The sequence below is a fragment of the Propithecus coquereli genome, unplaced genomic scaffold (assembly GCF_000956105.1).
Source record: "Propithecus coquereli isolate 6110/MARCELLA unplaced genomic scaffold, Pcoq_1.0 Scaffold329, whole genome shotgun sequence".
In the NCBI taxonomy this organism is placed as follows: domain Eukaryota; kingdom Metazoa; phylum Chordata; class Mammalia; order Primates; family Indriidae; genus Propithecus; species Propithecus coquereli.
The window spans coordinates 1,556,063-1,564,550 of record NW_012148941.1 but is presented as its reverse complement, the minus strand read 5'-3'; the positions used below and the strand labels follow the sequence as shown (position 1 = coordinate 1,564,550).

Genomic DNA, 8,488 nt, shown 5'->3' with positions numbered 1-8,488 from the left:
CTTCCTTCCTTCCTTCTCTCCTTCCTTCCCTCCTTCTTTCTGAGACAGGGAACCAGCAGGCACTGCTTAACACAGAGTCACAAAGCCCCTAACCACCCTGATCAAAGTCAAGAGGTGGTGACAGAACAAGTTAAGACTGGTCAAAACCAAGATGGCAAGGAAATTGGCTGCTGCTTAACCTTGCAGCTCATTATATTAATACGCTAGTTATAATACATTAGCATGCTGAAAGAAACTCGCACCAACACCATGACAGCTCTGGGAGGGAGGGACCTTATAAAGTAAAGAAAGGAGAGGAGTCCCAGTTTTAGGAAATCATCTCCCCTTTCCAAGAACTAACATGAATATTCCTCCCCTGCTTAGCCTATGGTTAAGCCAGCGCTTAAATTAAAAAAAAAAAAAATCAAAAACCGCAAAAGCACTGTTCTCAGCAGGGGGAACTAGCCTCTACTCTGTCTGTGGAGTAGATCTTTTATATTTTCTAAATAAAACTTGCTTTCGCTTTACATGGTCAGCTTGCTTCTGAATTCTTCCTTGTGCCAAGCCAAGGACCCACTTGGACTCCAAGTGATTCCCAGCACTGAGAATTACTTTCCTGTGCCCCTTCCTTCCTTCTTTTTTCCTTTCTCTTTTCCCTTCTCTCTCCATCTCTTTTTTCTCCCTCTTCCTCTCTTTCTCTATCACCGTTGAGCCTCCTTCCTATCATGCTGGCTGCAAGTTTTCTCACCAACAGGGCAGTGAGAGCTGGTCTCCCTGCCTCCCTCCTGATGCAGTTTGACGCTTGGGTGGCGCAAGGCTGGGCGGCCAGGGCTCTGGGGTAGTGTTTGGAGCAGGGCCTCTGGGATTCGGGCCTGAAAGATAAGGTAGGAGTGGGGGAGCCCAGAGCAGTTTCCCCTCCTTTTCCAGCCCTTTCTCACTCTTTGAGAGTCATGTCTCTTCATAAAAATGGTGAATGGGGAGAAAGATTTGTCAAGGGGAAGATTCTTTCTTTTTCCCCCTTCTTGGCCCATCTTCCTTTCTGGTCCACTTCATTCTACTTCTTCCTCCCATTTTTCCCCCACTTTCATGATGGCAAAGAGGACACTGGGCTGTGACCCTCTTTGGAAGAAAGAAGGAGGTGGAGAAAGTCCTGTATAGCATTGGAAGAAAAAGCCCTTCTAAAGCAACTTGATGAGACTCAGTTTCATACTATTTGTGCTGAGGGGCAACAGCAGATGCCTTTATCCTCTTTATATATATTATACCACACTCTTGGAGCATTGTCCCCATCCCTTTTTGCAGGTGTGTTACAATTACATGAATTATATGTTAATTAAAAATAAATATCCAGCAAACTAAGGAAATAGGTTTCAAGTCCCATCTTCTTTTCTTATTGGTACATCATACTGGGGTTTTAGGCATTATAGAAAGAGCCTTTAAAACATAGTTACTAATCATTGTGTATTATAGAAAAACAAAGACTAGCCAGATGTTTTAAACTCAGTGTTTATTTTAATAGAGTCAAACAAAAATCTGGGCATCATTATCTCTTCTCAATTCTGAGTACACAGTCCACACATAAAACATGGTGCTGTCTGTACTGTAATGATTAAATGGACGATTGACATTGTTAGTATACAATTATCATCCCTAGATGTTTATTAAATGCTGACATATTGATGGAGCTGTGGTTAGACCCTACATAAAGCAAATTAATAGACAGGTAACCACCCAGGCACAGTTCACTATAAAAAATTAACAGCAGTGCTAATAAGACATACAAAATAATGACACTAGTCTAATAGGCAATTTTTAGAAATTACTGGGCTGATTCTATCTTACCATTAGCTTCTATGAAAACATTAATTTCAGCTGTTAAAGAAAAATAAAAATCGGAGGCCACAGTTTAGATATACCTCAAGGCCATTTACCCATAGCCATGTAGCCAAAATTTAAGTCCCCCTGATTTTCCCAAAATGCTAGCTCTAATCATAAATGGAACACAAAATGTAAGCTTTACACCCTTGTCAACATGATTCAGCGAAATTGAACCAATTAGCTACAGACAAATCAGCTTAAGCAGCTCTGCTTGCCTGAAAAAGAATGTTTATGAATAACAGCCGATTAAAAAAGGTCAAAATACTTCCTATGTTAAGCTTTATATCTGTTCTGTATCTGCTGTGAGTGGGGCTTCTTACTATGTTCAGTTTGAGGTCTCCTGGTTCTTCAACTGTTCTTTTGTATAGACAATACAATTTTTAAATTGTTTTCATTTATTATTGTTCAACAAAGCAAAGAAAGCCATGAAGGGGGAAAACACGTAAGGAAAACAGGACAATATTTTTTGTGAGAGTTGCCTTTTACAAGAAATTCTAATAAACCAAACATCCAAACTATATGTGCACACTACACATGATTTCCAAGTGAAATTGTGCCAGTGATAGAAAATGTTCTCTGTTAATGACAATGAACTACATGATAAGGGGAATATTTGAATAGGTACTTTCCCCAAATTTTTAAATTTGATCTTATTTTATTTTTAACACAACAAAGCTATGAAATCCACAATTATATCAGCCACAATGAGGTTAATTTATGGTATCGTTTAGGTTAAAATTAATATATGTATTGTCATATATTCATAAATTCATGAAATTAGTAGGTTCATAAAATTTCACATATCTTAAGTAATATAGATCTGTAATTAACACATTGACTATCACGCTAGAAAAAAAATTTTTTTCTTTGGGGCCATGGTGTTTTATTATTAAAATAGAATAAAAACTTAGAAAACAAAATGAGCCTTTCTAATTTAATGAACATTTTGTTATTTTTTATTGTTTTCTGTGTATGAGTTATATGCAATTAAATTGTCAATATTAATTGTAGCAATAAGAACATCCTAGCACTCTAGGAGGCCGAGGTAGGCGGATCGCTTGAGCTCAGGAGTTTAAGACCAGCCTGAACAAGACCAAGATCCCATCTTTACTACAAATAGAAAAAAATAGCTGGGTGTGGTGGCGCGTGTCTGTAGTCCCAGCTACTTGGGAAGCTGAGGCAAGAGGATTGCTTGAGACCAGGCGTTTGAAGTTGCTGTGAGGTAGGCTGACACCACGGCACTCTAGCCGAGGCGACAGAGCAAGACTCTGTCTCAAAAAAAAAAAAAAGAACATCAACAAGTAAGATTTTCACAAACCAATTGCAGGGTTTTGCCCAGGGGACCACCCATCACCTAACATGTATGTTACAGCATGGCAGCGTGAGTTGCGTGCACACTATGGCTCCCAAGGTAAACAGACCTGTGAGTAACATGTGCTTCATGAGGCCCTGGGCTCAAAACTAGTGTGAGTTAAATACAACTCACATGGCAGTTAATGTGTTAAGTAATGTAATATGAAATTCTGGCTGAGTGGAGGTCTGTCTTTCTCTTTAAAGTGAGTGAAGGACTTTTGGGAAAGTGAGTGTCAGAGTGAAGAACCTTTATAAACATGGTGGCCAGTTCTCAGGCAGATCAATTTTAAGTAAGAGTACGATTCCCTCAAAACTATCCACTCAGGCTGGGCGCGGTGGCTCACGCCTGTAATCTTAGCACTCTGGGAGGCCAAGGTGGGAGGATTGCTTGAGCCCTGGAGTTCCAGGCTGCAGTGAGCTATGATCACACCACTGCACTCCAGCCTGGGCAACAGAGCAAGACACTGTCTCTTAAACAAACAAACAAAAAAGCTTTAATATGCATTAGCCAGAATAGTGTTTGTACAGCTATCCTAGTTGCAAGAGAGGTAGGGAGGTTCTTTCTTATATAAGTGTCTTTATTTGTTTGCTTTATTATCTTTTAAAAATAGGAATTGCATATATTTGCAGGAAAGTTTTAAAGCTAGGTAGATTGCCTTTCTGAATGAAATGTAGTTCTGTTAGTGAAGAATGGATATTGAATGGACAACAAAAGTGTTTTCCACACTTAGGTAGATGCTAGTTTTCTGCTCTGAGACAGGAAATGCAGGAGGAGCAGCGGTAGCGGAAAGGCAATGATTCGGTTATGGATTCAGTTGTGTTTGAGGTTACTGTGAGTCATCCAGCTGAGATAGTCAGTTGAAGAAGCATGACTGATGATAATTTAGGGGATTCTTGGCCTATAAATGACAGTTGGCCCTTCTCAGCATAATAATAATTGTTACTCATTATGTGCCTGGTTTTTTTTAGGTGTCAAAGCAGGTTGGTGATTTGGTTCTTGATAGCAGCAGTCTTCAAATTGGAGTACTCCTGTGGGTACATGAAAACTTTCCAAGGATCATGTGAACAGAGATAATTTTAAGGGAATAAATTTCTAGATTCTCAAATCCTGTATATACTCTTACTTAAATTGATCTGAGAATTGGCCACCATGTTTGTGAAGGTCATTTATTCTGACCCACTGTCCCCAAACCCTTCTCCCACTTTAAGGAGGAAAATTGACCTCCACTCAATCAGAATTTTATATTACATCACTTAATTATAGATTTGTGATAAGAAACAGCATTATGTTCTTGTTTTATAACTCACTATAAAAATAGGAAAATGAGTTCTTTTATCTCTACATAATTTTAATCTTGACTTTGTTACTTTTAGCAATCTATTTTATGAAATGTGCTTTATAATTTATTTTTCAATGGTTTTCATAATGTTCCTTAAAATCAATATTAGCATATTTTCTTGAATTGGAAACTAAAGTCAGAGTTTTCCGAAGAAAATAAGCCTGATATGACTGTCTTTGCCACTTAGGTTAGATGGTGAACATTTTCCACAGATTCAAAGAGCTAAATCTGTTGTCTTAGCTCAACAAAGTTTTGACACTCAACAGATTAAAAACGTGGTAAGATAAAAATAATTTTGTTAAAAATTTTGAGTTGGCTAAAGTACCTTAAAATGAAGAATTCTTATTTTCCCAACCCCTTTGAATATATCTTACTTCAGAAAATACTGTAAGTAAAAAGTAACATATATAATTAATAGTCATTTGATAAGTCTTGGCAAAACGTGGTAAGATAAAAATAATTTTGTTAAAAATTTTCAGTTGGCTAAAGTACCTTAAAATGAAGAATTCTTATTTTCCCAACCCCTTTGAATATATCTTACTTCAGAAAATACTGTAAGTAAAAAGTAACATATATAATTAATAGTCATTTGATAAGTCTTGGCAAAGCTTTCTTAGAGAAAAAATATTCCTTTGCAAGCCAGGTGGTTTCCAATTCTTTTCTTCCAACAAAATTGAAGAGAAGCCTAATCAAGTTGTCATTTTATAGAACGTGAAAAATAATGTTATGACAAATCACTAGGTGATTTTTGACATAAAATTTAGAAAGAGTTCAAAGAAATTGAGTGACTTCGTTTCAGCAAAACTTTTTCTATACCCATATATTTATTTATGTAAGCAAGACTTCTTAACCCTTACATTTATAAAATGAAAAAATGCCAAATCATTTTCATGTTAGTGATAAGTAATATTTATGGGTAGATATATGCACTAATTTTTAAAAAACAAAGCATCATTCATTTCATTAAGAGCTGTACTTTCAACAAAAAATTGCTTTTTTGTTTGACAATTATCTGTCAAAAGTGTCAGCATACTAATGCTGTTTTGATCAGCCGTGTACTAGTAATTGTAATGATAGAAAATGTTAAGGGCTAGAGCATTATGAGCACATAAATTAAAAAATTTTCAATGTATATACACAATCGTGCAGATAATATAATATGATGATCTATAAAAGATTTTCAAGCATAGAATTGTACTACACATTTGGATAAATTTATGTGGACAGTAGAATAGAATTAGCAAGAGACAAAGTAAAATTTTGACTGCTAAAAGGAACTTCTTGCTCAGATCATTTTAAAAAAGATACTTGTTGGTATTAAACTGCTAGGATATTTAGATTCCATTGACTACTTTTTTTTAGAGAGAGGGTCTCACTCTGTCGCCCAGGCTGGAGTGCAGTGGCCCGATCACAGCTCACTGCAGCTGTAGCCTCAAATTCCTGGCCTTAAGCAATCCTCCCACCTTGGCCTTCCAAAGTGCTGGGATTACAGGTGTGAGCTGTGCCTGTCCTCCATTGCCAACTTTGAAAAGGACAATGCACACTGGAAATTATATCCATTGCAGGTATTTAAAATTATAATACATTTTTTAAGGTTGTGGAGCAAAATGTAGTTTGAAAACCACTATCATATCCCATTGTCATACATGGAAGCTGGCCTTTTACATGTTCCCAGCACCAGGCCCATCCCCCCACCTCCCCCCCGCCCCACTAGCTCTCTTGGGCCTTCTCAAGAGCTGGTCCTGAAGACATTCTGAGACCATGAGGACTAACCAGAGTAGCTAGAGAGGGGGATCCAGGACCTCCCTGGACGCCACTCCACAATGGGGACTCGAGGCCTAAGACTGAGTGTGACACCCAAAGGCGTGAGGACAGGTTAGAAGGAGCTTGCACAGGTGTCTGCAGAAGGATGTCAGGTGTTCTAAAAATGGAACCTGGCAGCCACTGTTTGAGGCTTTGAGGCCTGAATAAGCAAAATGATATTATGGTGCAACTTGTTTTTTAAAAAGAGAAAGAAAAAAAAAGTTTTTAATATATAGGAAAACATGGAGAATATTATGAGAAGTGTTCATGTTCTACTTACCCAAAGGGAGTGTTATCATTTTGCTATAATATATTTGCTTCAGCTCTTTCCCGATGAACTTCTAACTGTATCAGCAATATATTCAAAATTTGGGGCTCTCTGTGCACCGCGGCCCCGCAGGCACTTGGCACATGCCCTCCCTGCTGCCAAGGTGCCCTAGAGGAAGGTCAGCTCAGCGAAGGTGTGGGGAAGGAAGAGCCCAAGAGAAGATGGTCACAGTTGTCAGCTAACCTGCTCCAGCAAAAGTGGAAACAAAGACAAAAAAGGCAGCAGCAAAGGATAAATCTTCAGGCAAAAAAGTGCAACCACAAGGGAAAAGGGAAGCAAAGGGAAAACAGGCGAAAGTGGCTAACCGAGAAACCAAGGATTTACCTGCAGAAAATGGAGAAACTAAAATTAAGAGTCCAGCCTCTGAGGAAGCAGGAGAGAAAGAAGCCACGTCCGATGAATATCATACACCGTGTCTTATCAGTGGTCCCTGTCTCCCTTCTTGTACAATCCAGAGGAATATTTTTATCAACTATTTTGTAAACGCAAGTTTTTTAGTAGCTCTAGAAATATTTTTAAGAAGGAGGGAATCCCACCTCATCCCATTTTTTAAGTGTAAATGCTTTTTTTTATTAAGAGGTGAAATCATTCACTGGTTGTTTTTTTTTTCCTTTGGTACAACCAGAAAATAGTATGGAATATAGAATTATGGGAGGCTTTGACTGTCTTGGGTGTCAGCTTAACATTCCATAGAGGGGGGTTAGTTTTTACATCCTGTAATACAAAGCATACTAAACATGGAGCCACAGTCCTGCATTTAATGTCTCGAACATTTAAAATTACTTCTATTTCCATGTGTTTAGTAGAATTGTTTCCCAAAGAAAACCACTCCTTGATCATGGCTCTCCCTATCAGAGTTGTGTACACTCTGTAACATCTTTGGTCGTGGTAGTCCTGTTCTCCTAATAACTTTGTTAATGTGCCGTGAAACATTGAAAATCTGAGTGTGTAGTATTCATGATAACAAATTGTGAATTGGTGAGACTTATGTAACAGCTTATTAACATTTGAAGATACTGGTACTTGATACCCTCTTAAGGAAAATTTGCCTCCAAACTTTAAGCTGGAAAAGTCACTAGAATAACTGTTTAAAAAAGAATTAACAATAAGTGGCTCTTTAGATTTTGGGTATGTATGTTAAGAATTGTGTACAAATTGAAATGTCTGCACTGATCCTCAATACAACCAATAAAATCTCAATTACAAAAGAAAATAATTTTTAGCTTAGGAAAACTTTTGATACATTGGCGTGAAAGAGATTTTAAAAAAGAAACCCAGGGGTTGCTCATCATATCCTTGAAACTTACTTTTTACAGTGAGTTTCTAGTCCTTGGTTGTGTGAATTTCATAATAATGTAGAGTCGAAGCCTTCGATTTTTACTTTATGACTAACTCTATCTTCAAAGTCCTTGAAGTATTATCACTGTATTTAAGAAACTCCTTTGTAGGTTACTAATTCAAATTGGGCTTGAGATCACTGAAGTGGCTGCAAAATAATTACTATTCGTGATGTTCACTGACATCATAATACCATCATTAGAGTAATTTTCATCTGTTTCCAAAATTTTACGATGAGTTCCACTCACTGATCCAAACAACCACATATCTATTGTCAAATAAGCATGAGAGTGGGTGTTGTGTTGAGCCTACACATGGCTCAGGTCACTTGTCTACTTGGCACCCACCTGAGACTTAATGTGTTCAGTGCGTGTTGTAGTAGTTTGCTGGTATTGTGATAAGGGGATCCCATGCCCCTTTCGACTAGAATCAAAGGATTTCATATTTGTGATCATGACCCACAGGAAGA

General features: G+C 37.8%; 1 pseudogene; it reads left to right on the top strand.

The window, feature by feature from the left end:
• Window positions 1-6,595: 6,595 nt before the first annotated feature.
• Window positions 6,596-8,488, top strand: part of LOC105815332 — a 33,688-nt pseudogene continuing 31,795 nt past the window's right edge.